The 27043-nt window shown below is 38.2% G+C and overlaps 1 protein-coding gene across 4 annotated transcripts in view; it reads right to left on the bottom strand.

Moving 5' to 3' along the window:
- The window catches only part of LOC122789409 (ecto-NOX disulfide-thiol exchanger 2-like), a 3915450-nt gene that overhangs the window by 1648150 nt on the left and 2240257 nt on the right, over window positions 1-27043 (bottom strand). The window lies entirely within an intron of this gene.

Genomic DNA, 27043 nt, shown 5'->3' with positions numbered 1-27043 from the left:
CGTTTTATCTCCAGTACTATACTCACTACTTTTAGTACCGTTGGTTTAGACTTTGATTTCCATTTTCTAGTAATTGCTTTGTTGGCAGCCACCATAGACTCAGCAAGGCCTTGTATGTCTAGACAATTTCGATTCTGTATCATAGCTCAGAAAAATCATTTCCCTAGTTACACCAATTTGATCACCCGGTATCTCCAACAGAGTAGTTTTGCAGGGACACTACTAACTCATTACACTCCAAGAAAATATGTTCTCAATTACCTCTTTCTTCCCCCATCACACTTCCAACAATTGCCATCTCCCTGAGGAGAAATTCTCTGGAGTCTGCCTGGGGTATAAAATATCAGTGCTAACATTTCCAAGCAAAGACCTTAAATATTCTAGATTTTGTTGCATATTTTGGAAATATACGTTATATCCGCGGTGGTACAGCAGTAGCATTGTTACCTCACAGCAACAGGTTCTCCTGTTCGATTCTCGGCTGGAGTGCCTTCTGTGTGGAGTCTGCATGTCCTCCCAGTGGTCAAGTGGCCTCCGAAAGACATGCGTGAATTGGCGTGCCTTCGCTGAAGGTTGGGCATCGGGCTGGCAACTTGGCACCATAAAAATCACCTGCCAATCATTAGCGGAATTGAGTTCAGCTGTGGCGATCCCTAACCGGGAAAAGCCGAAAAGACAAACATCATCATATAGCCCCAATTCTTTCTTTGTGAATTACTTATCCAGTCTCTCTTCCCAATCCTTTATAACCTCTTCTGATTGATTCTTATAGTTATCATGCAATAAATTACATTTTCTACTATTTCTTTTTTAATGTCAGCTTCTCTTCTAGACTCTACTAAAAACTCTACCAGTGCCGGTCTTTCGTTTAGGACCCCCACTTTCTCTCTCTTTGCCTATACTGTGATATCAATCCTTGATATGAAAGGCAATCTCTAACCTGAAGTCCAAATAAATTCTTGATGTCTTCCCATTCTATTAACCTTTCCTTCTGTAGTTATTGGCTCCCAATACCTTGGCTCCTTTGCGAGTTTTCTCCAATAAAATCGAGCTCTCTCTTGCCTACTGTCTGTAACCCTAATTGCAACCATCCCTATCGACACAATCTCCTCTCTCCAACCCCGTGTTGGCTTAGTTCTTAGAATACTTTCTGCTACTTTATAAAATCTCAGTCTCTCCCTGTTACTTGAGACCCCCATTTCATCATCTTCTCTTTCCAATTTGAACTACTTGTGCTACATATAGGAGCCTTAACTGTATAGCTCTGAAATATCCCTTCAAATCTGGTAATCCCTGTCCACCTTATTCTATTGGAAGAATCAGCTTATCCCACTTGACTCTTACCATCTTCCCTTCCCAGAAAAAATATCCTTCAACACTTTATTAACTGCTAACCACAAATTCTCCTCTGGTTGATAAAAATATGCCTGACCTGTGTATAAAACTAAAGGGACTAAAAACATTTCAACTGCTTGTATCTTTCTATCCATAACCTTATAACAGAACTTCCAATTTCTCGGTTTTTGCATTATCTTTTATTTAGTCTTTTACCACATATCCTTAGCTGCTACCCCAAAATCATTTTTAATCCATACTTCTAAATACTTCATTTTATCACGCCCCCCATAAATATGGATATTGCTGAACCAATTTGTGTGTGGGTACATAATTCACTGGTATTGCTTTTGTTTTAGCTTTGTTAATTTTGTATCCCAAAAAGATAGGAAACTGTCTCAAAATGTTCCCCAACACTAATATCCTTTTCTGGTTTTGTCAGGTATAAAATTATATCATCTGCAAATACAGCCAGCTTTTCTTGACTACCATGCTAGTTATATCCTTGAATTTCCGAGTCCCTTATTTTCTTTGCCAATGGGTCAAAATATAATGCAAATAACCAAGGGAAAAGACACCATGGCCTGGTTCCTCTGCTCAAGCAGAAATTATCACAGAGGACCCCTTTTTCACCTCCAGTCCCTCATATATCCTTCTAATCAACCTTATCATTTTCGCCCTGCTCATAAAGTCACAGCTTATTCTGTCAAATGCATTCTCTGCATCAAGACCCACCAAAAGTAGTATTTTCTTACATTCTCTTTCCCTACGGATCATCAATGTTCTGTTAATGTTGTCAATCATTTGGCTCCCCTCCGCAAAAACAGCAGTAACCCTTATCTATCAATTTTGGCATCATTTTTGCCATTCTTTTAGCCATTATAGACAAACACTTTATAATCATAGTTTAGCGTTAAAATGGGCCTGTATGGAGCCAGATCTGATGGATCTTTACCCTCTTTAGGTATTACAACTACCACAGCTTTCTTCTGGGTTGTTGGCACTTCTCTCCTTCTCTTCAGATACTGTTACAAACCTTCCACATTATCATCATTTTTTCCCTCCTAGCTTCCAAACGTCCACAAGAATACCATCTATTCTAGAGGACTTTCCTGTTGATTGATTATACATCTCCATTTTTATCTCATCTCCTCCGGTCCAAACTGTTAGTAATTGAGGCTCATCTACCACTAACCTTGGCATATTTAATTCTTCCATAAACATTTCCATTTGTACTTCTTGATTTCTATATTTCTCTCCTTTATACAGACTAATAGAATTTCCAAAATATTTCTAATACCTCTGCAGGATCTCTTGTTACATTTCTTGTTATAGCCTCCCTAAGCTTGACAACAGCCCTTTCTACTTTCTATTGCCTGAGTCGTTAGTTTTTGTGCTCTAGAGTTATCAAAAAAACAGCTGCTTAGCAGCAATCTTTCTAAATTCATGCACATTATAGAGACAATGCCTTATTTTCCGTTTAGCATTCTGCAGTTGCTCCTCCTATGTGAGATCCCCCCTACTCTGAAATACTTTAACATTTGTCAGTCCCTCTAAATAATTCTTGTTACTTCTTCATATCTCCCTTTCTTTTATTTCACCCCATTTTTAAACTCCAGTTTAATTTTATTCCATTCTCTAGCTATATTTTCAGAAGAAATATCTATCTTCTTTAATAGTTCCTGAATACTTTCTACTACCTATTCCTAACATTCCTCGTTCCTGAATACTTTCTACTACCTATTCCTAACATTCCTCTCTTTTCATCAGATAGGTGGGATAGCGCCAGTGTCTCATTTTTATTTCATTACCCTGTGTTTTTATTTTAATTATTAGTGCATGATCCAAAATAGTTATTGGATGCATATCAATACCTTCAATTAAATGCACATGTTCCTGTGAAATGTAAATTCGGTCTATCCTACCCAGTTTTTTTTATTTTGGGGAATAATATGTAAATTCACTCAACTCCTAGTACTGAATTCACATTTCCTTTGCCAAATCTTTACATAAATTTCTTCAAAAGCCTATCCTCCTTTGTTATACTTTCCCTTCTGCCCCCCCCAGACATATCTTTACTACTGTAAATTCCAGTCCCCACCTATAAGTAATATTCCTTGCTGAAAGCTGATTTGCCCCAGAATTTTCTTAAGCTCCATTATAGCAGTTGTAGTTGGAATATAAATATATGCCAATGTAATCTTCCTCCCTTGCCAGTAGCACCTCAGTATCTTTTTTATCCTCTTCCATCACTCTTTTAATTTATATAAGTACTTCTCTTTTCCTCTGTCTCATGCATTCCGCTGAGTAACCATCTTGAAAACCTTTCTTTATCACATTCACATGTTCATTTCTTTCCAAGTGTGCCTCCTGTAGCATAACTATTTGCACTCTACATTTTAATATAGTTCACTACTCTTTCTTTTTTGTATTTATCCGTGAAACCACTGGCATTTAAAGACATTACAGAAAGCATAACTGTATTAAAAAGTTAGTATTCCCACCTTTCATGTATAAAATCTTTTGGTTAAATGTCTAGTTCCAGCTTTTGTGCTACATGCATACACTGTTCATTTGAGACAATGCCACATCTTACAAAACTTTTTGTTTTATTGTAAGTACTCAAACAAAAAACAAACACACTCCCAAAAGCCCCTAAAAATCTATAAACTTAATACTAACACAGAAAGCTATGTACATCTTCAAATATTGACATTTTACTCTCCTAAGAGGAATAAATGTCCCAAACTGACAGCCACAATCAAATACTTGAGTTAACCTATAAGAAAAGTTATCCATGCTAAGACACATGGTGCAGCCTGTGCTTCTACTAAGTGCTGTCCGGTTTTGTCTGATCTTTACAGCTTTCCCAGCTGGGAAAACACCTGAATGCTTGCAGAGAATGTTATCTCCTAGCCAATTTCTCTCTTTTTTTTTTCTAGTCAATTTCTCTTTATCAGATTGTCTCCATGGAGACATGAGGATCAGCTACAGAATTGTTACTAAGCATACATTTATTTGCTAGAAAAAATTCTTATAATATTCAATATTCTTTTTCATTTACTTCCTTTCTCTTAAAACGTATTACTAGATCAAACCAATGGCCTTAATCCAATCATTCACCGTGCAAGAATGAGAAAAAACACATTAACTTTTCTTCTGTCATGCGCTTTTAATCAGACTTTCTTTTTTTTTTACACTGCAGTGTCTACATTTCTTAAAAGTGAACATGGAGAAAGAAAAAATAAAGAAAAAAAACAGGAGCACCTGTTTACAATAGTGTCCCCATTACACTTAAAAAAATAAAGAATAATTTATAGCATGCAAAGTAAATCATACACTATAAAAATAGTACTAAGAAAGAAATATTGTTTTACTTGCAATTAACTTCCCAGAGTATTTTTCTGAAAATTAATGACATGAAGCAGGGCATATACAATTCCAACAAAGCTCAAAAAGTCAAATATTTCCAGATTGTCTTTTGTCATATTTGACAAATTTGATTATTGCTTTGTAATCCCACATTTGTTAATTTCCAAGTTATCTTTTTATTCCTGTTCATCTCCATTTCTCAAATCCTGCCTCTTCTTCATTTCCAATGTACTCTCAAGTCTTCTAGTAAACTCTCATGCTCCTTTCCATCTCTCCAGCATTTTCCATTGAAACATTGGAAAATGTTTCACTGACATAGTCTCTCTATATCCTTCTTCTGCTTCACAGCTCACTTTTTGTTAGACAAACTTTTGCATTTCCTCCTTAGCATGTACTTCATCAAAAAATTATTATGTTCTTCCAGGGAAGAATATTTTGAAGATAGCTGGGTACAGAAGTTTGAATCTCATGCCTGCTTCTCGACATTCCCTAAAGAGTGGAATAAATTTACACCACTTCTGCCTTGTGTATGATGAGTAATCATTCTCTACAACCCTTCTGCTGTCTCCCACTTTTAGTACTTTGTCCTTCTGCTGGTAGGATTGCATCTTTACTGTTAAAGGTTTAGGTTGCTTTCTCATAGCTACGTTTGCAGCATACACACAATTAACTACTCCTGCTGGTGAATACCAGTCTAGTTGCTAATTTGTGCTTTCATAAAATTAATAGTCTGTTCTTTCTAACGTCTCTTGTACAGCTGAAAATCTCAGGTTTTCCCCATGTGCCCTGTCCTCTAATTCTATTATTTTTTTTAAACATCTCATATTTAGTCAGCTTTTTCTTCATTTCGACCTCTGATTTTTGCTGTTTTATCACCTAATCTGAATATTTGTTTAAAGCTTCTTCCATTTTTTCTGGCCTTTTGTTGTTTGAGTTGATATACTCTATCAGTGTTTCATTTATTTTAACCGGGTCTGTGTGCAGTTGTCTTGTGCTTTCCTGTAGGTTACTGGAAGTTGTGTGTGGAGCTTGCACTGCTTCTTGCTGAACAGCTGCAGTACTTTTTCCCAGTCAGCATTTTTCATTAGGTCCATAGGTGTGTACTAGGCTAAAGGCCCTGGGGCCTTTACAAGCCTAGCTATAGGATTATCCTGGCATAGTGCCACACAACCTTAGTTCCCAGTGCCTCTGTCGAGTAGGGCCACTGGTGTTATCCCCAAGGTGAATTTTCTGTTTCCCATTCATTCATCAAGATTTCTCTTGAAGAGGGTCAGCGAGGTGCTCTGCTTGACATGTATGGGAAGCCTGTTCCACAGCATGGGCAGTCTCTGGGTTATGAACCTGTCCCTCCAGTATGTTCTGTTAACTGTGGTAATGAGGTTGAGGTCTCTGGAGTGTGTGGTGCAGAGGGATTGGGATTTCTTTAGATGTAGCATTTCTAACAGAGCTGGGTCAGACATGGCTTTGTAAGTCAAGCAGAGATCGCCTCTAAGTAGGTGATATGAGACAGAGAATAGTTGGAGTTTTTTGAGTCTGTCCATACAGGACAAATGTTTAAGGCCTAGGATCCTCTTTGTGAGGTACTTTTGTGGCCTCTCCAGTTGTTGCAGGTGTCTAGTGAGGTACATGCCAAATGGGGTATTATACTCGATGACTGGCCTAATGAGGGAAGAGTAGTGGGAGACAATGGCCTCTTTCTTCCTGGAAGCAAAACCCTTAGTAATGAGGTATGTCACACAGAAGGACTTTCTGACCACAGTGGCAATGTGGTGATCAAAAGAGAGGTTGCTGTCAGCCTGTGTTCCCAGATCTCTCATAACATCTTCTGTGTTCAGACTGAAGAAGTCCCACAATTAGGTGGGATGAAAAGCGCTTAACTAAACTTCGATTAAAATTGGTCTTTAATACATTTGCATTTTTTCTGTGACTACATCTTAGTGGTGAACTGCAGGTTTCAGCTGTTCGTTTGTGTGGCTTCCAAAATGCCCTAAAGATTTGCACTAATTCTTTTTTATGCAAGTGCAAGCAATACAAGATGCTGAGCCCATATGGAATGACAAAATCCTTTGGCACTAGCTGCTTCAAATATCACAAGACTGATTTAATAAAAAATGATAAGGCAAAATGAGAATACAAGCCTGGAGAAAGGCTAATTATTAGAAGTACTTAGAGACTATCCTGGAGAGGCAGATTAAAGAAATGTAATTAAATCTTGCACATGTTTGGGCTCTTTGGTTAAGCCTTATCAGGGAGGAAGTATTCCAAAATAAAAACAGTTATAACTGTGCTGCTTCAGCATCACCCAATACAGATCAGTGTTTTGCTTCCCTAGACAGAACCTTACAGGTTATCGTTACACAATCTAATGCATGAAAGATGATAAAAAAAAAGTTCCAGGACTCATGAAGTGGCCACACAGACATCAAGCAAATAATATGTCTCCGCCTTCCCATCGGATTTTTTTTAGATACCTTCTGTCCTGCAAAGATTTTGAACCACTACATCTCTACAAGGAAACTTACTGTTACAGGTTCAGGTTATAATGTCTGTAATCATTCTTAAGTACTGGAAAGGGCCAGACAGATATCTACTCTGTTTAACATTGTTAAATAACAGAATAGGTATGGCACTTTGCACTGATCCAGGTTATGATGCAATTAGTAAGTTAAAGGATATTTTTCTATTTGCATAGGATGTGTTAATAAACTGATGAATACCTGTATATTTGATGTTAATGAACATTACAGCAGTGTTACAAAGTGGATGTAAGATATTTAATGTTCATATTACTGCCAATGGAATGTGTTGACATTCAGTAAAAATACTAGTTAATGACTCTTCATTGTGATTGTATAAGTCTTTGGATGTTAAGACTAAAGAAAACATTAGTAAAATTTGGGAATTTTCATAGAGGTAAAGCTTATTGGGTTCTCACACTCCATGCCTCAACAAGTCACTTCTATTTCTACATCATCATAAAATGCAAAGAACAGTAGGTCTGTCAGCAACTTTCAGGTGTTAGGCATCTGAAACAAAGTATAATGTCTCCTTCCACTCTGCCAAAATTATCATTTGCTGAAAACTATCATTCTACCATCTAAAGAAACTTCTGGAACAAAGGTGCTGTACACTTCTCTCCCTAACCAATGATGACTTGGGCCTTCTTACTTAGAAATGTTTACCAATCCTATTACTTAATGCACTCAGAATTATCAGGAGTGCTACCTAAAGCTTCATTACTCATAATGCCTGTGACTGAGCACTAAAAGTCATGTTTAAAATGCAGAAACATTTGAATAACACTTACAAACTGCTACTCTAAGGTGTTTTCTTTTTTCTCCATCATCTACTAATAAAGCTATGATTAATCATAACAGCTACACCTATCAGCCTTCCAATAACCTCACTGTCCTAAGGCTGACAAGCTTTCATGGGGTGCACAGGCTGATCTGCCTGACCACACTCCTGTCAACCCATGCAAAATCATACATGGACACATGTATTCAGACTCCTACTAACATCAATGCCTTGATTCTTATCATACAGCATTCATCCAAAACTATCTGTCCCACAATATCCAACTTTCCCAAACCCTCTTAATCCTCCTCACGCTGATACTCTTTCCCCTCCTGTCCATTGCTCCACTCTCATAACATTACCATAGTTAAACCATCTAAGCTATTTCTGTCACGGTTAATGCATGCAAGAGATGTCTGGCTGTTAGTGCAGAGAATTAATCCTATGAGCTGTTAACAAACCACATTCTGTGATATAGGGTTTGACTCCATTAGCCTTCATTTGCCTACTGTGTGACCCTAAGCAAGTCATTTAACCAAACAGTGCTTTGGGAAAGTTGGGAGCTTGGGCTAGGTTTTTTAATGGTCCTGGACTGCATGCCTAGTAGGCATTATGAACTTATGAACTATGCAAACTTCAGCTGTCACTGATCTTAAACACATTTACTATGTTGATGGAAATCTTGATTGTATTTACGTTCCTCACTCATCTAAGGTAAAAACTGTGAACAAGGACTTACATTTATATACACAAACAGACAACTCTCAATGTATGTATTTGCTCATGGACCAGGCTAATTCTGATGCTCTTAATTCTTCACAAAGATGTTCAATTAAAATTCTGGTCTTCTTGCAAATCCTCCACATTACACGTTTTAGCAAACTCAGAAATGCATAACACATGTACATTTAAAAATATAAATATTTTTCACTTGAGGCAGGAATATGAAAATATCATGGTACTTACTTATTATCACAACCAGATTTCAAGAATGTCTTTACAGGCCAGTTTCATCATGAACAGTACATTTTCTGGTCCAAATGCATTCAAATGTATATTATAAAACATTTCACTACAAATATTAAAAGCAGAGCAATGAAAAAATATTTTGTTAAAATGCTTCTTCAGCAGATGTCTGGGGGAATTTCCATGGAGACCCACAGCCTGAAGAGTCATGCTGTACGCATTCATACACCATCCCCCACAAAAAAAAAAAAAAAAAAGCGGAGGAGCAGTCCCTGAAATGGGGTGGCTTGGCTCAAGGAGCTTCACTTATATATGTGCACTTAGACGATGTGGAAATATTAAAGTAGTTCACTTACACAGTGAACAGAACAACGTGTTTTGTATCTGCATCCATTCTCTGAAGAGCAATGATTAGATACAAAATTATGGACACTTGAAACGTATGACAGGTGGGCCGTAGTTTACTTGTCTGAAAAAAGCAAGTAATTTCTCACATTGGGTTGGCTTGGCTCAAACAGTTTCAGGTATATATGTGCAGTTAAAATCAAAGGACGATTTGTAAATATTACAGTAGTTCACTTACAAAGTGAACAACACGTTTTGTATTGCCATGCATTCTCTGAAGAGCAATAATTAAATGCAAAATCCCTGAGACTTGAAACGTTTCTGAAGAAAACAAGTAATTTATCACAATTACATGTCTACTTGTTTTCAAAACCTTGGCAATCTATATATGACACAATCCGGCAGGAGAAGGGCTTGGAAATGAGCCACTTCTCCTGTTCAGAATCTGGTTGCGATAATACGCAAGTATCAATATCACCCAGCTATTATTAGTAAACTTGTAATCTTTCCTAAAAGAAGTAACTCCCGTTCTTTATCACCAGAATGCGCAGCCTTCCATTCATATCGTTCAGGCAAAAATAGATGGTGGAGTCATGCTACCCATAAAATAATAACATGAAGTTCGCAATACTTGCTATCTCTAAAGGACAGTCTAACAAAGACCCCACACGGCTACTGACAGAGTATCAACTAGGCTATCACAAACTAGATGCCACTCAAATGGAAAACCTTAAATTTTCATTGGGAAGGTCACTGCATAACGGTACTAATGGCATTTAAATTAAAGTAATCAGAACTGCAATTTTTATAAATTATTAAATAATTTCTAGCTATCTATAACTTATCTCAAATTAAAAATGAATCCAACAGACTTAACATTAACTATATGGATAGCTCACTGCTCAAGTTTTAACCAATCAGTTATCCAGAAATAATGACAATGGCTTCTCTTTTTTGTCCCTTTACATGAAGAGAATTAAATACCTGGCAAAGGCATTCTAACCTGCACATTCTCTCACAACACAGAAGCAGTTTGTTTCCCAGGAGTTGTCACACACATCTTCTCAAGAATGCTAACAAAAGTGATCTCCATCACTTCTGCAAAATACTTCTCCCCTTGGAGGAAACCACTTCTAGTTGGGGATGATGCAAACAGACGGACACCACTATGCACACAAATAAAGATCTAGTTGATGCTGAAGCTGATTTTGTTATACTGCTATATACTGTCTGTGTGATGTGTCTGTGCTTGGATTTTAAAATTTAAAACAAACTTGTAAAAAGTAGATGCTAGATGTACCTGACACGTAAAAAGATCAGAACAGCCAAGCTTATTTAAAGCAGTTTCCCATATTAAGCATCAAAGAATTCCAAAATATAATTTGTGACACCAATACAGACAAGGTTATATGTCACATGTGAATGATGGAAAACCAGGTCATGCTTCAGATAACAATTCCAGATTCTATTTTTCAAAATAAAAATGGATACACACACACGCATTTGGCTGGGGATGGGGAGTGCACTTCCTAAACAATGCAATGAAAGGATGCCATCAATGATTTATATCTAGCAATAAGGGACAGCAATGTCTGTCTGAGATTTCTATTCAACCCTTAACAAATGTAAGAAATATCAGTTTACTGGACCTTCTGGTGTAAGAGATGGAGTTTTAACTGCAAATGCTGGTGACTAACATTTAGCTAGTAAACTTAAGCAACACAAAATGTAGATGGGAACTGGAAGCGAGACAATGACTGTGCTTCCATCTTGGGAGTCACTTGAGTGATGGAGGGAATGGTCACATCTGTTGTACTGTCAATCTCAGGTAGAAGGTTTAGGCTTACACAGCAGCAGAGGGACATTGTAAGACAAAAGGCAGGACAAGATGTCTCCAATGGTTAGCTCATTTAGGGATGTGTGTATGAGCTCTGCTCATTTGATATACTGGATGAATAATGCATAGACACTGAAGTCAGCAGCAACCCTTCAACCCTAGAGGCTTCTGATGGCCTCCTTAACTAGCCCCATTACCTGTGGCCAGTAGGGAATGCCCTCCACCAAAAACAAAGTGAGTGACAAATGTAGTATATAGGGAGGCCTCTGAAGAGGAAGAGGGAGAGAAGATGATAGAACAGGAAACAACTAAGTATTTGAGGATGAGACACAAAACAAGAAACTGGTTAAAACACTAATACAAAAAAGAGTCTGTTTCATTAGACATAGTGAAGGGTCAGATAACAGGAGTATGTAACCTAACTGAAAAGTTGATTGAAGGTGGGGTAACACAGTAGATCAGGTGTTAAAAATGGAGGTGAGGAAGTTAAAGAAGAAATGGAGTTATAAATCGGAAATGGCAAATCTAGTGCAAGTGATCTGCAGCAAACTGCTGGACTGGAGAAGAGTGCTGAGGAAACACAGGCTAGTCTTAAGGACTACTGTACCATAGTCAAGGCTATTAACTGTGCCTACAGACAGCGAGGGACTTTGGGAGGTGCTTGTACAGCAGAGAAGAAACTAACTGGAAAGAGCAGTCAGAGAAGCAAAAACAGTTCTCTTTAAACATTGGGGGAATAAGGAAGGGCTGAATGAGACTAAGTGGAGCACAGTAGAAAAATTAAAACATTTTAATGATGATGTATATAAAAAAACAAATAAATAAATAAAAAGTCGGATCTACAAGACAAGTGAGGTTGCCAGACAAATGCTACGTGGAGAGGGGGTATAAGTAGAAGTCTTGTGTGAAGGCAGAAAGAAGACATAGCAGGGGTGGGATTACAAACTTTGTAAGGTTCTTGAATGGTTTGAAATGTGCACACACACTGAAAAGGTGGAGTTAATTCTTCATAGTGTTGGCATTGACTGCTTTTTTGTACCTTTTCCTTCATATTGTTACATGCAAAATAATAATATTTTTAAGTATATCCCTTCCAAAATGGGTGCACTAAATCATTAAAGGTGAGCAGAAGAGGAAATATGTTATTAATGCAACATGCAAAAAGTAAAATAGTAAAGCACTGTGGATATGGGACATATTTTGCAATATCCTTCCTCAGAGAGTTGGTCATTAGTTATGGAAATGAGTCAACTGATATTAGCTTTTATAGGACTACTTTTAAAAAAAATATTGTTTTCATTCTATTAGTTGAGATGGTTATTTATTTATTCTCTGATTAACTGCTTTATGCATTTCAAGGTCATTGGCCAGGGGGAACCTCTCCATACACCAAATGAGTGCAAGGCAGCAAAACTAATCCTGATTAGGATGCAAGGTCCATCATAAAAAGCATGCAAAAAACTCACACACAAACCTAAACACAATTTGAAAGTTTATCAAGACAACCAAAGCATAATTTTGGGAAGTTGGGAGAAACCAGGGCACCTGTCGAAAACCTCTGTGGACAAAGAGAGAACATGCAGATTCCATACATAGGGCATCCTAGTACAGAAGTGAGATGGAGAGCCAAGTGCTTCAAATTTCTGTAAGACACACTAGAATTTAGTAGTATACTCACTTACATAGGAAAGAATCATGGATAAACTGACAGTTAAAACTCAGGTTCTACTGAGTGGTGAAGATTTTAATCCTGAAGTAGAGAAGGAGGCACATCTGTGTAAATGAAACAGAACACAGAAATAAATAGTTTTGTAAATGGAAATATTGTTTTTTGTCAGCATAAATAGGCAAAAAGAATTATTGCTTCATGTAAATCACTAATCTCATTTGCTAAGTTGCAGATGCATGAATTAATTTAAGCAGAAGCGAAATTAAATTTAATTTGCATATACATTCCGTGAAGCTGTCTATCCCTGATGCATGCATAGCCTTTAGTGCATATTATTGAGCTTCTGTTTTTTCCCACTTATGTCTTCATGCATGCCTAATTAATTTCTCATTTCAGAACTTTTGGTTCCCTGTCATCCACCACTGAATAATGTCAGCAAATGGTGAGAGAACAGGGTTCAAAACTCAGGCTGTCAGGCCTTAAGAAAATCCACCTAGATTCTTAGTATGCAAATGACTGGAGTCTGGAAAGGGCAAGATTTGAATAAACAAGGTGTATTTTGGGGCATCTTACTAAACATGAGTGACAGTACGAGATTGTATTGAAATTTTACCTTAAAAAAGTTCAAGGGAAATATTTATAATTTTATAGAAAAGGCTTCTGAAATTAGGTAGTCTAAAAGTCCATCTGGTGAGCGGCAAAACAGCTGTGATTTTAAATACAGCTGCAACAGCACAAAATGCTTGCTTATTTAAAGCTGTACAACAGGGAGGTGAATAAGGGACAAATGAGGTAAGACAGGTCCCAGGATAATAAAAGGAAAGAAAAAAAATACCACAATGGTGTTCTAATCTACTCAAAAAACTACTTTCTTTCATTTATTCATTATTTAAATTTAAGCATCACTATCTGTGTTAGTACAGGCTGCCCAGTCTTTATGAATATAAGGTACCCAAAGCATCTATAATGAAATTAATGATAAATTCTGCCTTAACTAAATAGACAGACACCTAGCTTTTGCATACATTACAAAACACAACTGCTCTTGTTTTTGTGTAGGTATCCTGATGGGAATGTAGTTGCATTTAAAAATGACTTAGCTGCTATCAAAAGAAATGCAACAAGCTGGAAGGGGGGCTTTAGACCAACACATCATAGAGCACCCATTTTGTGAACTGTAGACCCTTAAACATGAGTTTTTTTTTTTATTTACTAGTTTAACTGGGCCTTCATGGGCGGCCACGGTGGTGCAGTGGTTAGCATTGCCGCCTCACAGCAAGAGGTTCTCCGGTTCGATCCTCGGCTGGGGTGCCTTCTGTGCGGAGTCTGCATGTCCTCCCTGTGGTCGCGTGGGTTTCCTCCGGGTGCTCCGGTTTCCTCCCACATCCCAAAGACATGCTGCAGGTGGATTGGACACTCTAAGTTGGCCCTAGGTGTGCGTGTGAGTGTGCCTTCTGTGGAAGGTTGGGCGCCGGGCTGGCAACTCGACACTGTAAAAACTCCACTGCCATTCAATGCGCGGACAAGGTGATCCGCTGTGGCGACCCCTAACCGGGAAAAGCTGAAAGAAGAAGAAGTAGAAGTTTAACTGGGCCTTCATAGTTATTGCATCATCAAAACTGGGAGGACTAAGGCCAACATGTCAGTGATGCATAGTCCAAAGACCATTTACTCCATAGTTTTCACTTGCGTCCTGCTATTAGCATCACACTTTTTTATGTTCTGCTGTTACTGGAATGCCATTAGAACCCACCTCCATGATGTTTTTTCTACATTTTAGTGAATGCAAGATTCTGCAAATGAAAACCTATGTTCCGTTGATGCAGGTTGTTTGTTCTCAAAAAAGAAACATTACTAAACTACAATGTTACCAGGATAATAATCTTTAGTTACGCCACTGATTCTTTAAGGAAAGCACTTCAGTGTGATCCTGCAAACAGGTGTTTTGCAAGTCTGATTGTCAAAGCCTTAGTTTTTGTTTACATGAATAGATAATTTTAACAGATTAAAACCTTCAAATTACAGCGAAATAAAAAGCAACCTCCACCTCTTCGGGTTATTTGGTAGAGTACAACAGGCTGCAAGAATTGCATAAACTACCCCACGAAAAAGTACTGGAGATGAATACCAAAGAGCCAGAGAAGTGTCTTCTGCATTATAAATGGTGTCAGATATACTTCTACAACTAATGAATCACCATTTTTTTTTTCTTTCACTGAAAGCTTTCTTGTCCCTGTGCACCCAGCTAATTTCGTTTCTTGATGTGGCAAATGAGTACAAGGGTTCTTGGTGCTCTTTATAAATGAGTTAAGAAAAGCCTGTACTATTTCAGCACAGCTGCTGTCTGAGTTTTAATGAAATAGTAATGCTATTAACTTCTATCTTCCCCCACCTACACTGGACTAATTATAATCCCATTTATGTGCCTTTAAGATGACAGTACACACATCTGCCATGGCAGACTTTTAAGAAACATAATAAAACTACAAGATTCAAAAAATAATTAGGGGATGGGCCATTGATGAACAGTGCTAAGACACTGATTATTGGTCCCTACAACAGAGAACAGACCTACTGCTACACTTAAAAGCAAAATAAAATGGTGTTCCATAGTAATTTATTTTCTTTTGAGTAAAATTAGTTACTAAAACTATTTCTAGTAAAAGAAAAAGAATGATGTTTCATGTTGTTGTTGTATATAGATTACATCTAAAACTTGTTTTTTAGCATTAGAAGTAAGGAAATCAAACACTGGAGTTTGCTAACCTTAAATCTGCATATACCTATCCATTACACTAAAATGGAAAAATGCAAGCATGGAGGTAATTTATATTTTAAGACAACCCAGATTATGCAGAAAATATGTTTACACATTGTAGCAAAGCAAACAGTAGTACAATTCTAATGATATGGCTATTGAAGTGAACACCTTTGCAGATTTCATGTAGATAAGCAAACCACAATAAAAACAGTTTTTTCTCGTCTTCAGTCATATAAGGCATCCATTAATTTAAGAATGGAGAAAAATCTAGCCACTTGCTGTGCATCATAAATAACAGAATGAGAGGGACAGTAAAGTTAAAGATTGCTCATATGAGGTATACTATAAATTACATGTCAACACTGCGAAACAGCAACATTCTTATATAAATGAACTGCATACCCCTGTACTACATAAGCAAAAGTCAAAGACAGTAACAATAACATCAAGTCCAGTCAGAGGTACGAGACACTCTGGTGTCATACCTCTCAACTTCAGATTAAGAAATCTGAACAAAACCATACATAATGGGGGACAAAGAACCAAAAATAGGAACAGTTTTTAAACATTGCTCTTACAAATTTAGAAAGTTGATAGAACAGCAGGTTTTGTATTAGCATGAATTTTCTTAACGGTATGAAATCTGAAATTCAAATGTCTGTCAATATTTTCTGACTTCAATCCTCAATTATTTGACAAAGATCAGCCTGAAAAACAAAATTTTATGAGGAACAGAGAGAAAATGTGTGGCAAAAATCTGGACATTCGGTGAAATTCTAGACAGTTGAGAAGTATGTCTGGTGTCACAGAAGAATAAAGCCCTGACTATGACCCAAGAAACCAGAGGTCGATTAGAAGCTCTGGTGCCTGACATAGCTGGCAGGGATGCTGCAGCATTCCTATCCTGAGAGGAGGAAGCATGTTGACATCTCACTAATTGAGTTTTGATGGAGGTTAATAAATCAGAGAGAAACAGACGGGGGTAGGTATGAAGAAACAGTGCTCACAGCTCATGGGTGGAGTTGCATGCCATAGTTCCCCATGTCCAGTCAGTCATAGCATGATGTTAGGCACACAGGTGAGGGGATATAGGCCTATGAAAAAGCATCAGGCTCCATGGATGATGACATCACTCCCATTACCCATCTCACTGCTCTACTGAGCCAAGAAACTGCATGTGTTAAGCCCTCAAATGGACAGCGGATGAGATAATTGAATTTGGAGGGGTTTGAAAGTACAGATGTACTGGTAAAAAAACACACAGTAAGAGGTTGGTTACAGCTATGCATGAATCAGGTGAATCCACCTCATAAGGTGAGCAGTTCGCACTGCTGTAATAACAAATACATGTAATATGCCAAAAGGGAAGGGACAGGGGAACAATGTCTGATCAAGCAGCTGCCAACCCAAATTCATGAATAATCCTGATAAGCAAGCAAAGTTGGCCAAGGAGAGGGAAAGGGGGATGAGTGGGGAAGTCAGCTCTCCATGGCGGGAAGGCTTCAGATGGAACTGCATCAATCCAGACAACTTGGTGGCAACAGTTAACATGACACCCTGATTCCATGTATAAAACTGTGTGTGTGGGGTGATGAAGATATTGTATCACCTTGTACACAGAAAAATTAAGTACATGTCTGTGTGACACCTTTTGTATGGGAAAATAGGGTAATGGCTTTAGGTGAGCTGTGTAACTCTCATTGTCTTTTATTCATGTAAATGCCTAAATTAGTCACTCAATATAAACACTATGCTGGATTAAAGGAGGATCTCAGTTCCAAGGGCTTTAGGAAGATCGTTCCTCATAATCATAAGTTCATCAAAAGACCTTGGAGGAGTCACTTGTGAAAGACTGCTATGCCTATTCTGAAGCAGGAGTTGGTGCACTGAACAAAGTCTACAGCCTGTACTTTTGCTTCAGTGTAGTACATTAATACAAAGGGTTGTGTGGACTGTAAATACTTATGCTGGAGAAAAATCCGAAATGTACTGCTTTATTTGCTTTTACCTGAGTGGCTATGTTTTTCTTTACCCCTGTAAATTGGATGAATAAAATGTGCGTGTTTTATTATATACATGCTGCCTCCAAGGTTTTTATTTGTGTATATATGGATCTACTTTGGAAGCTCAAACTTTCAAAACTTCTAACTTCATATGGTCGAGACCGTAACATCGAATTTTTGAAAGTTCGAAACTTCAATAATAAAAAAAATATAAATTTTTTTTATGTTTATGCAGGGGGCAAGCCCCCCAGTACCACCCACACCCTCTACTAAGTAAATATACCAACTCCGAGATCACACTACAGTGAAGAGAATGGTAAATACCCTGTTCTGCACTGTACAGTGATCTCCATTTAAACCGTTTGAAGCTTCAAAACTTTGATCTTTATATATATATATATATATATATATATATATATATATATATATATATACACATATATACACAGACACATACACATAGATACTAGTCACCCGGCAGTGTGAACCTTGGCTCTATACGGGTGTCACTGTTAAAGTGACACCCTGACTCCATGAGCAAAAATGCGAAAAAGGAGTTGTGGATGGATGGATAGATGGATGTGTAGGTATGCATTATATATCTATACATCTATCTATACACACACAAATATATATATATATATATATATATATATATGGATCTACCTGACAACATCGACACGTCATAACACCGACAATGACTTCACCGGCGCCAGAAGATCGACAAGTCAGAAGACCGACGGAGGAAAACACCAACGCTGAGAACACTGAGATGGGGAAAGGATGTGTAAGTATGCGGTAGTGACGGCCGTTAGGGTGCGAGTAAGGTAAGTGTGCGATGTTGACTGTCTGTAGGGATAGGGGTGGGATAAGTGAGTTAGGGTTAGGGCGCGGGTTAGGTAAGGGTGCGAGTAAGGTAAGTGTGCAATGTTGACGGTCTGTAGGGATAGGGGTGGGATAAGTGAGTTAGGGTTAGGGTGCGGGTTAGGTAAGGGTGCAGTAGTGATATTTTTTGGGTTAGGGGCGGGTTAGGTGAGTGTGCGATAGTGACGGACCTTAGGGTTAGGGTTTCGGTTAGGGTTGTAGATAGTTGTGTAAGTAAGGGTTAGTGTTGGTTTGTACGGATTTTGGTGTGCTTGTGTTGTGTGTGTGGGTTTTGGACAGGGGATTTGTTTTGTTTGTTGTTATGATGTGTCGAGTGTATGAGGTGTCGTGTTTGTGAACTGTCGATTATGTGGTGTCAGTGAAGTCGTTGTCGGTGTTATGAAGTGTCGATGTTGTCAGGTAGATCCATATATATATATATATATATATATATATATATATATATATACACACACATACACATACACACACACACACACACACACACACGCACACACACATATACACAGTACCAGAAAATCTGCATCACAGTAGCTAATCTACTTCAGAAAGTACCACAATACGATAGAGCAATGGATATCCAAATTAAGAGGAAACCAGTGGAATGGGAAGCAGTTGGTCAGGTGCCAAATAAAGATATTTTGGAGCCTTCCACATGAAAACAGTATAAAGCTGAACAGCAAGGGAAGGAACAGGCAACTGTGGAAATTCTGATGCAGCCAATGTTGAGGAGTGATAGGGCAATCAGTTCCCATATGACAGGGCAACCGATGGCACAGTATGAAATTGAGGAGAATGTGCCACAAGAAGATTCTATACAACTTTCTGCAGAATGCCTTCAGGAAATGGAAAACAAAAAATGTGCCCGCAGTTTAGAAGAAAATGAGCTAAGACAGGAGTTGCTTCATTTAATAGACATATATATAATATTAAGATCAATGAAAGAAATAGACTGCAGAAGGTCAGTAAAACCCAAAAAGTCAGAAGTTTGATAAAACAAATGAACACAGTAATTAGGACTGTCCATAGAGATCCATTGGGAAACGAGGCAAAAAGAAATGAAAGACCACCAAAAAATAAAAAAGAAGAAATAGATACATTTTGGAGAAGTATCTATGAAGACCCTGTGGAACATAACAAATATGCTAAATGGACAGAAGTAAAAGAAAGACTAAGATGTTTAAAGGTACAGGATATGAAATGGGATGAAGAAACAGCTGGAGAGATTGAAACAAAGTTAAGAAAAGTCTCTAATTGGAAAACCCCAGGCCCAGATGCAGTACCCAACTTTTGGTTAAAAGTATTAACATCTTTGCACAAAGATTTAGCCATGAGGAAGAACTATTTTTATGCGCATCCCAAACAGACACCAACCTGGCTAACAGGAAAAACAATGCTCATTACTTAAGAGTGAACCTGCAAGCTACCCTAAAAATTATAGTCCAATAACCTGCCTTCCGACAATGTATAAACTATACATGGGAATTGATGCCGACAGAGTTTATAGTCATTAAGAAGAAAACTTAATTATGGTAGTAGAACAAAACGGCAATAAAAGAAAGTCATATGGAATAAAGGATCATTTGTTGTTACATAAAGTCATAGTGGAGAACTGTAAAAAGGGGGAGAATCTAAGTATGGCATGGACTGGGACAAGAATGTGATATAAAAACGTAAGCAAGAGGGAGTGTATATATATATATATGGGAATTCACCAAATGATTTATAAAAATCAGTGCACACCAAGATTATTTATTCCCCGTTCCAAAGGAGGGATGGGCCTCCTTGAAACTGATTACATGTATATATAGATCTGCAATCGTGGGACGTCACACATATCTGCTGACCTCATAAGACCCAAATGTAGTGAAAGTTTTGCAACATGAGTATAAATCTAAAATGACTTCTCTGCTTAGTCTAGCAAAAGCATATCGGCATCAAGCAGGAATAAAAATCAAACCAGAAGTAGATTAAAAAAAAAACAAAAAAAAAAAAAAACATGTAGCAACTGAATGTGGCAAAAAACAAAAGAAAGAATATAAGGTGAAGGACCAGATAAAGAAGGCAAGAAATGTGGAAAATGCATAAATATAGCTGTAAATATAGAAAACTTCTGGAAGAACCTCATGTTGATAAGGAACAAATGCAGGAATGATTAAGGAGAGGCGAATTCAAACCAAAAGATGAAAGATTAATATTGGCAGCCCAAGACAGTGGGCTACGTACACATCCATTGAACATGTGGGAGAAACAGACTGATGTAGGTTTTGTAAGACAGAAATGGAAACAGTTGCATACCTTGTTGCTGGTTGTGACATACTAATGGCAGAAGGACTGTAAACTGAAAAGCATAATAATGTGGCAAGACTGTTGCACTGGGGATTCTGCAAACATTATTGGTACTGAAGTGGTTGAAAGACACTGGAAGCATGAGCCACAAAGCATTATAGAAAATGATGAAGTTTACATCACATGGGATCACCCACTATCAACAGTTCAAAAGATAGAAGCTAGAAAACCGGATGTTGAGGTGCATGAAAAGAAGACAAAAGTAGCATTTATCTTTGTCATCACCACACCCAGTGACTACAGTGTCTTGCTTACAGAGAAACACAACGTCATAAAACATCAGGATCTGCAGGCAGAAACTAGAGCAATGTGGAAGAGAGATACCCAGACAGTTCCAATAGTAGTAGGAGCAACTGGTCTTATAAAAAATAATCTACAATTGTATTTAGATATGTTACCAATCCATGTAACTCCATACGAATTGCAAGAGGAGTCGCTACTGGGCACATTGCGGGTGCTGCGTAGAGCACTTCTGGCTGACATCAAAGACTGAAACAATACTAATTTCATGGGGTCCATTCCCATCACGGTATTAGAAACCCAAAAGACTTGGAGAAATTAAAAAAGGGACAGATACCATATGGTAACAAGTTGCTCTCACCTACACACCATTAACATTAGCGCTGGCTGATATACACCCTTAAATAATTCAAGCACTGTAGCATGCTGTCCAAACTTCTTTCAATTAAACACAGTGGTTGGATGTTTGAGGTTTTTGCCTCCCTGCTCTACAGTCCTGTGTTCAGTTATGAATTTCATCAAAATATGACCTCAATGGCCTCCCTTCCTGGCCACAATAGACACCAGCTAACCACCAATCACTACTTTCATTAAACATTCTACTATACTTGTTGGACCTCCTCGCACTTGTGATCACTGTGCCATTAGCTTTAGATAGCAACTAAAGAAACTAAACCCTCCTATGCAAACAGTCACCCGATGAAAGACAAAATGTATGCAATGCCATTGCCTGTTCTATGCTCCATTGAATCCAGTCTGCAAATAATGCACCGTACATCCTACAACTCTGACACAATTTTGTTGATGACTAATTCAGAGAACAAAAATGAAATGATTATGTAAATAATCTGCAAAACCTTGAGCCATGCTTCTTCCCTTCTACAAAAAATATCAGTAAAACACAAATAGCGGAGAAATGTCTACAGTAACAATATACATAAACCGTTATGATAACAGCTATAGGTGTAACGCACATAATGTTATGTGTTTTTCATAAAGCCATCTTTATACACATGCACAGCTGTTCTGTTCAGAATGATAAATCCATTAGGGAACTCACTATCACATGCTTTTCTATTTTATAGGTTTTTTGCATCGACAATAAATCCCAGCATTAAGGAAAAATTCTTCCCAGAATATCATACAACTGTTACTGAGATCTGACACACTGGCAGCCTTCAAAGCTGTAATTTTATTTTTTTTAAGTATTTGAGCATTAAAATACAAAAGCAGTGGTTTTCATGAAGGTAACACTGCCTTCTATAATGCTGTTATTTTAAACAGATGCAAATCAGACATCTGGCTGATTCATTTCCTTCTGTATGAGCAATAAATGTACATATAACATAACTTTAAGTAGAGAGAGAGAGAACCACGTGGTTTCCCAGCAAATGCATTTAACTATTCTGAAAAACATTTCGAGACAAGTAGTATCTATCTAGTGTAATAAACAACTTACTTAAAAATTTAGTGCATGGCAATGGGTGGTATTAAACTGCTGGTGCCGGAGACAAATGATCACATGGGAAGTTTAACAGATTCCTTATATATCTTTGGTAGTGCATAAATCAGTGGACAAAGGGGAAATGAACTTAATGAAAACCAAAATATTCACGGTTAAAAACAAAATTATTAGACATTTGCTGTGTTGTCATTAAAGACACTGATCAATACTTATCACTATCCTGAAGAATAGTTTCAACATAATAGCCATTATTTATTCTAATTTTTTAGTATAATTTTTAACGTTTATAATTTTATTATTATAATTTTTTTTCTTTTGACCAATGCGGCCTCTGTATTGTGATTTTACATGTCTTTTCATATATTGTTAACTTTGTCACTTTTCATGCTTGGAGCTTTTCTCCCTGGGCATCTACTGAAAATGGACATATATCCAGTTAGACTAGCCCGGTCAACAAATGTAAAATAAAATAAATAAATAAATAAATATTCTCTCTATCTCAGCACGTTTTATCCTGTTGTCTTAGTCACAGTTTTAGCATTCAGTTCCTCAAAACTGCAATTAAGATATGGCTTTAATGGGGCACACTGAGTAAAAGTTCAAACTGTGCATTACAGATGCTCTCAAAACAAGCAATGACTGCAGAGGAAACAGAAAACATCTGATAAATTTCTTGGTTATGTCACTGCATATTCACTGTCTTCAGAGAGGCAAGCTATATGCACTGATGTCCATTATGTAAAGTCAGTGTCCCTTTCTTTAAACAAACAGTTAAATACAGTCAGTTTTGTAGATCTACAGGTGGTAGCCTTCATTAGCAAGTGAACAGAAGTGCCTGGGGAAAGGACTAGTGGGCTCCTACAGTGACATAGGAGCTTATCCCCCCCCCAATCGGCGGGGGTTAGGACTACACAGAAAGAATACTTGCAGGTGCCAGGATGCTGGTGAGGGCAGAAAGAACCCTTATAGCAAGCAGCCTGTATGATAAACTCCCTGGATAGTTTCCACCCTGTATGGTCACACATAAAGAGGAATGTGTGTGTGTGTGTGTGTGTGTGTGTGTGTGTGTGTGTGTGTGTGTGTGTAGTCTGAAGGGAACAGCTTGATGATTAGCAGGCACAGGGACACAATGAAGTAGAAAACTATCAAAAAAAAAGTTTTGCACATCAACAGAAACTATCTGTCTCCCAGAGTAGTAAGTGAGATGAAAAAAAGGCAATAATCTATGAATTTTGAAGGTGGCATTTACTTTCAGTACAAAAATGGATCGGAGTTATAATTCAGAGATTGAAGTCTTGTAGATCTATATTGAGCTTTATTTCATATTCCTCCAGTCGCACTCCATATAGTAAAAGTGTTCATCTTCCACAGGGTCATAAAAACCAAACTAAGAATTTATTTTCCTGTTCTTGGATGAAGATAGGTTACTCTGTCATGGCCATTCTTCATGAAACACGACTTCTCGGCTGAGGTTCATAAATTACCATCTTCATTCCGTTTACAAAATGATACAGAATTCTTGTGCTTATCCACGGACATGTTGTCACTTCAAATAAAGCAGGACAAATGTGAAATGACCACATCACAACGCAGTCTGTCCTGCAAACCTGAGCAACTGCATCCCATTTAATTTTCTTCACTTAACTGATTTTTTTCTGTCAAAGGTTAAAAATGGAAATTGGCTGCAGCACAGACTTACAAAATTGTGCCTCCAGTGTTATCCCTCTCAGTGTTTCACTGACCTACCAGTTTATGTAAGTCCTACTGCATTATTTTGAAAATGGAAGCAATATCACCACAGCAATCTATTAATGGGATTCATCAGTGTTACAACTGAATGGACCTATGAACCTAAAGATAAGACCAGCAGCATGCTTAGGGTAGGCAGTAATTATTCTACAATAAGTGGCATTGTGGGTAAGCACTTGATGTTTAAGATTAAATGCTTTTGGGCCACAGCTGGCACATATACTGGGACAACATTGTGGGCAGTACTGTTTAAAGGATCCACTTGCTTGGCTAGAAGTAAAGGACAGTAAAAGCTCCTATAACTACATTAATGAAGCTCCTTAAGGGAAAAATGACAACAGCTGGCAAAAAAGATAAAAACAGAATGATATCTGCATTCTGTAAAAAGAAATGTTTGCAAGTTTTTGAAATGAGGTGTGTAATTGCTCAATGCCTGTAATTCTGGATCAAATTATACATTACAGCTATCAAGTTATGCCAAAAAATAAATAAAAAGTACAGTTTTGTACCTACCATAAATGTAGATGTTCGAAGATCCACATTGCTGCAGTCCTTACACTTGGGTAGTCCGCTGTCCTCGGTCGGCCCGAATATCAAAGTATAAGGCTGACGTCGGTCAAGGCGCATTTGACTGACATCAGGACGTCAGGGTACAAATGCGCATGACCGACGTCATATCCTCAGTCTTTTCTTGCCCCAGATGTCAGAAGACCCTAAAAATAAAGGTCAAAACCAAAAGACAGCAAACAAACAACCAACCATCCTAGCACTAAAAATATGTACAATATATACAATATACACCCTATTGACAACCCAACCCACACAACCGCCTCTAACTACAGAGGGAAGGAGGGAGGTAAATTGACTGCAGCAATGTGGATCTTGAACATCTACATTTATGGTAGGTACAAAACTGTACTATGTTCTTCATCTCACATTGCTGCAGTCCTTACACTTGGGTAGAATCCCAAAGCAGAGGTAAGGGAGGATGGCCAAACTATAAGGAAGCAGGAGCTGCCAAAATGCCCTGCAAAACAGCAGTGGCAAAGCCAGCCCTGGATTTAGAGTAAAGTGGTAGGTGATAATGCCTAGAGAAAGTATGCACTGAACTCCAAGTAGCTGCCTCCAAAATGTCCTTAGTTGCCACCCCTCAAAAAGCTGTCAAGTGGCAGTAGCCCTAGTGGAATGAGGCCTAATCCCAGCTGGAATCTCCTTGCCATGATGGGAATAACAGAAAGCAATGCAAAACCCAATCCACTTAGAAATAGTTTGTTTTGACACAGGCTTGCCCTGAGAACTCAAAGCAAAAGAAACAAATAACTGCTGAGACTGCCTGAACCCTTTAGTTCTGTCCAAATAATATCGCAACTGCCTGTGTACATCTAAAGTGTGCAAAATCTTTCCCCTTTATTTTGGGGATTTGCATAAAAAGTAGGCAAATGAATAGTTTGGTTTAAAGCCACACTAGAAACCACTTTAGGCATAAAGGAAGGATTAGTAATGAAAGATACCCTATCCTTATGGAAAATTAAGAAAGGCTCAACCGCCATAAGGGCCTGCAACTCAGAAACCCTTCTTGCAGAGGTAATAGCCAACAAAAAACCAGTCTTCCATGATAAAAACTTTAATTCAGTAGTAGCTGCAGGCTCAAAAGGTTGTAGAGTGAGTTTCTCCAACACAAAATTGAGATCCCAAGCAGGAGTAGGAGCTCTTCGTGGGGGTCTTATATTTTTTGCCCCTCTAAGAAATTGCTTGAACAAAGGATGAGAAAACAATGGTGGGTCACAATCATAGTGAGCCGAAATTGCTGCAGCATGTACCTTAATAGAAGAGAAGGACAAACCTTTGTCCAGTAACTCAGTAAGATATTGAAGAGCCACACTTAAATTAGGCTCAGAAACATCAAAATCCTTTGCTGCACTCCAAAATAAAAATCTCTTCCATTTATCTGTGTATACTTTCCTTGTACTAGGCCTTCTAGCTTCCAAAATAACATTCAAAACTTGCTGTGGAAGTGGAGGCCCACTATGGTTCAAAACAGAATATGCCAGGCTGTTAGGTGCAGAGAGTGAAGCTTGACATTGAGCAAATGACTGTCCTCCTGAGACAACAGGTGTGCGATCTAAGCCAAAGGCCATGGAGGCTTCCGTACCAGGCTTCTCAGTAATGGGTACCAATGCTGTCGAGGCCAATCTGGAGCTATCAAAATCATCCTTGGCTTGTCTTGTCTGGCCTTTAGTAGTACCTTTGGGAGGAGAGGCAGAGGCGGAAAGGCATACACATGAAGATTGCTCCAATTGAAAGAAAGAGCATCCACTTTCCAAGCTGTGGGATGAAACCTTTTGTGCAAAACTTTGGCAGCTGGTGGTTTAGTGGAGAAGCGAACAGATCTATGTCTGGAGTTCCCCATGACACTGTCAATTTCTGAAATACATGAGGATCCAATTTCCACTCGTGGGGATCCATAATTTGTCTGCTCAACACATCTGCTAAGGAGTTCTGTGCTCCCGCAGAAACCTTGCCTGAAGATTTAGCTGTAAACTGAGAGCAGTCTCCCACAAAATCATTGCTTGCCTGCATAGAGGATAAGAATGTGTTCCGCCTTGCTTGTTGATGTACCACATGACAGTTGTGTTGTCTGTTAGAATCAAAACCTGCCCTGGGAGAAGTAAATCCTTGAAAGCTATTAATGCAAACTGGACTGCTAACATCTCTTTCAAGTTGATATGTAGATGTTGTAGTCTGGCAGGCCACTTGTCTTGTATCCACT

The sequence above is a fragment of the Protopterus annectens genome, chromosome 14.part0 (genome assembly GCF_019279795.1).
Source record: "Protopterus annectens isolate FY-2018-M chromosome 14.part0, PAN1.0, whole genome shotgun sequence".
Classification (NCBI taxonomy): domain Eukaryota; kingdom Metazoa; phylum Chordata; order Ceratodontiformes; family Protopteridae; genus Protopterus; species Protopterus annectens.
This window is presented reverse-complemented; position numbering and strand designations above follow the sequence as displayed.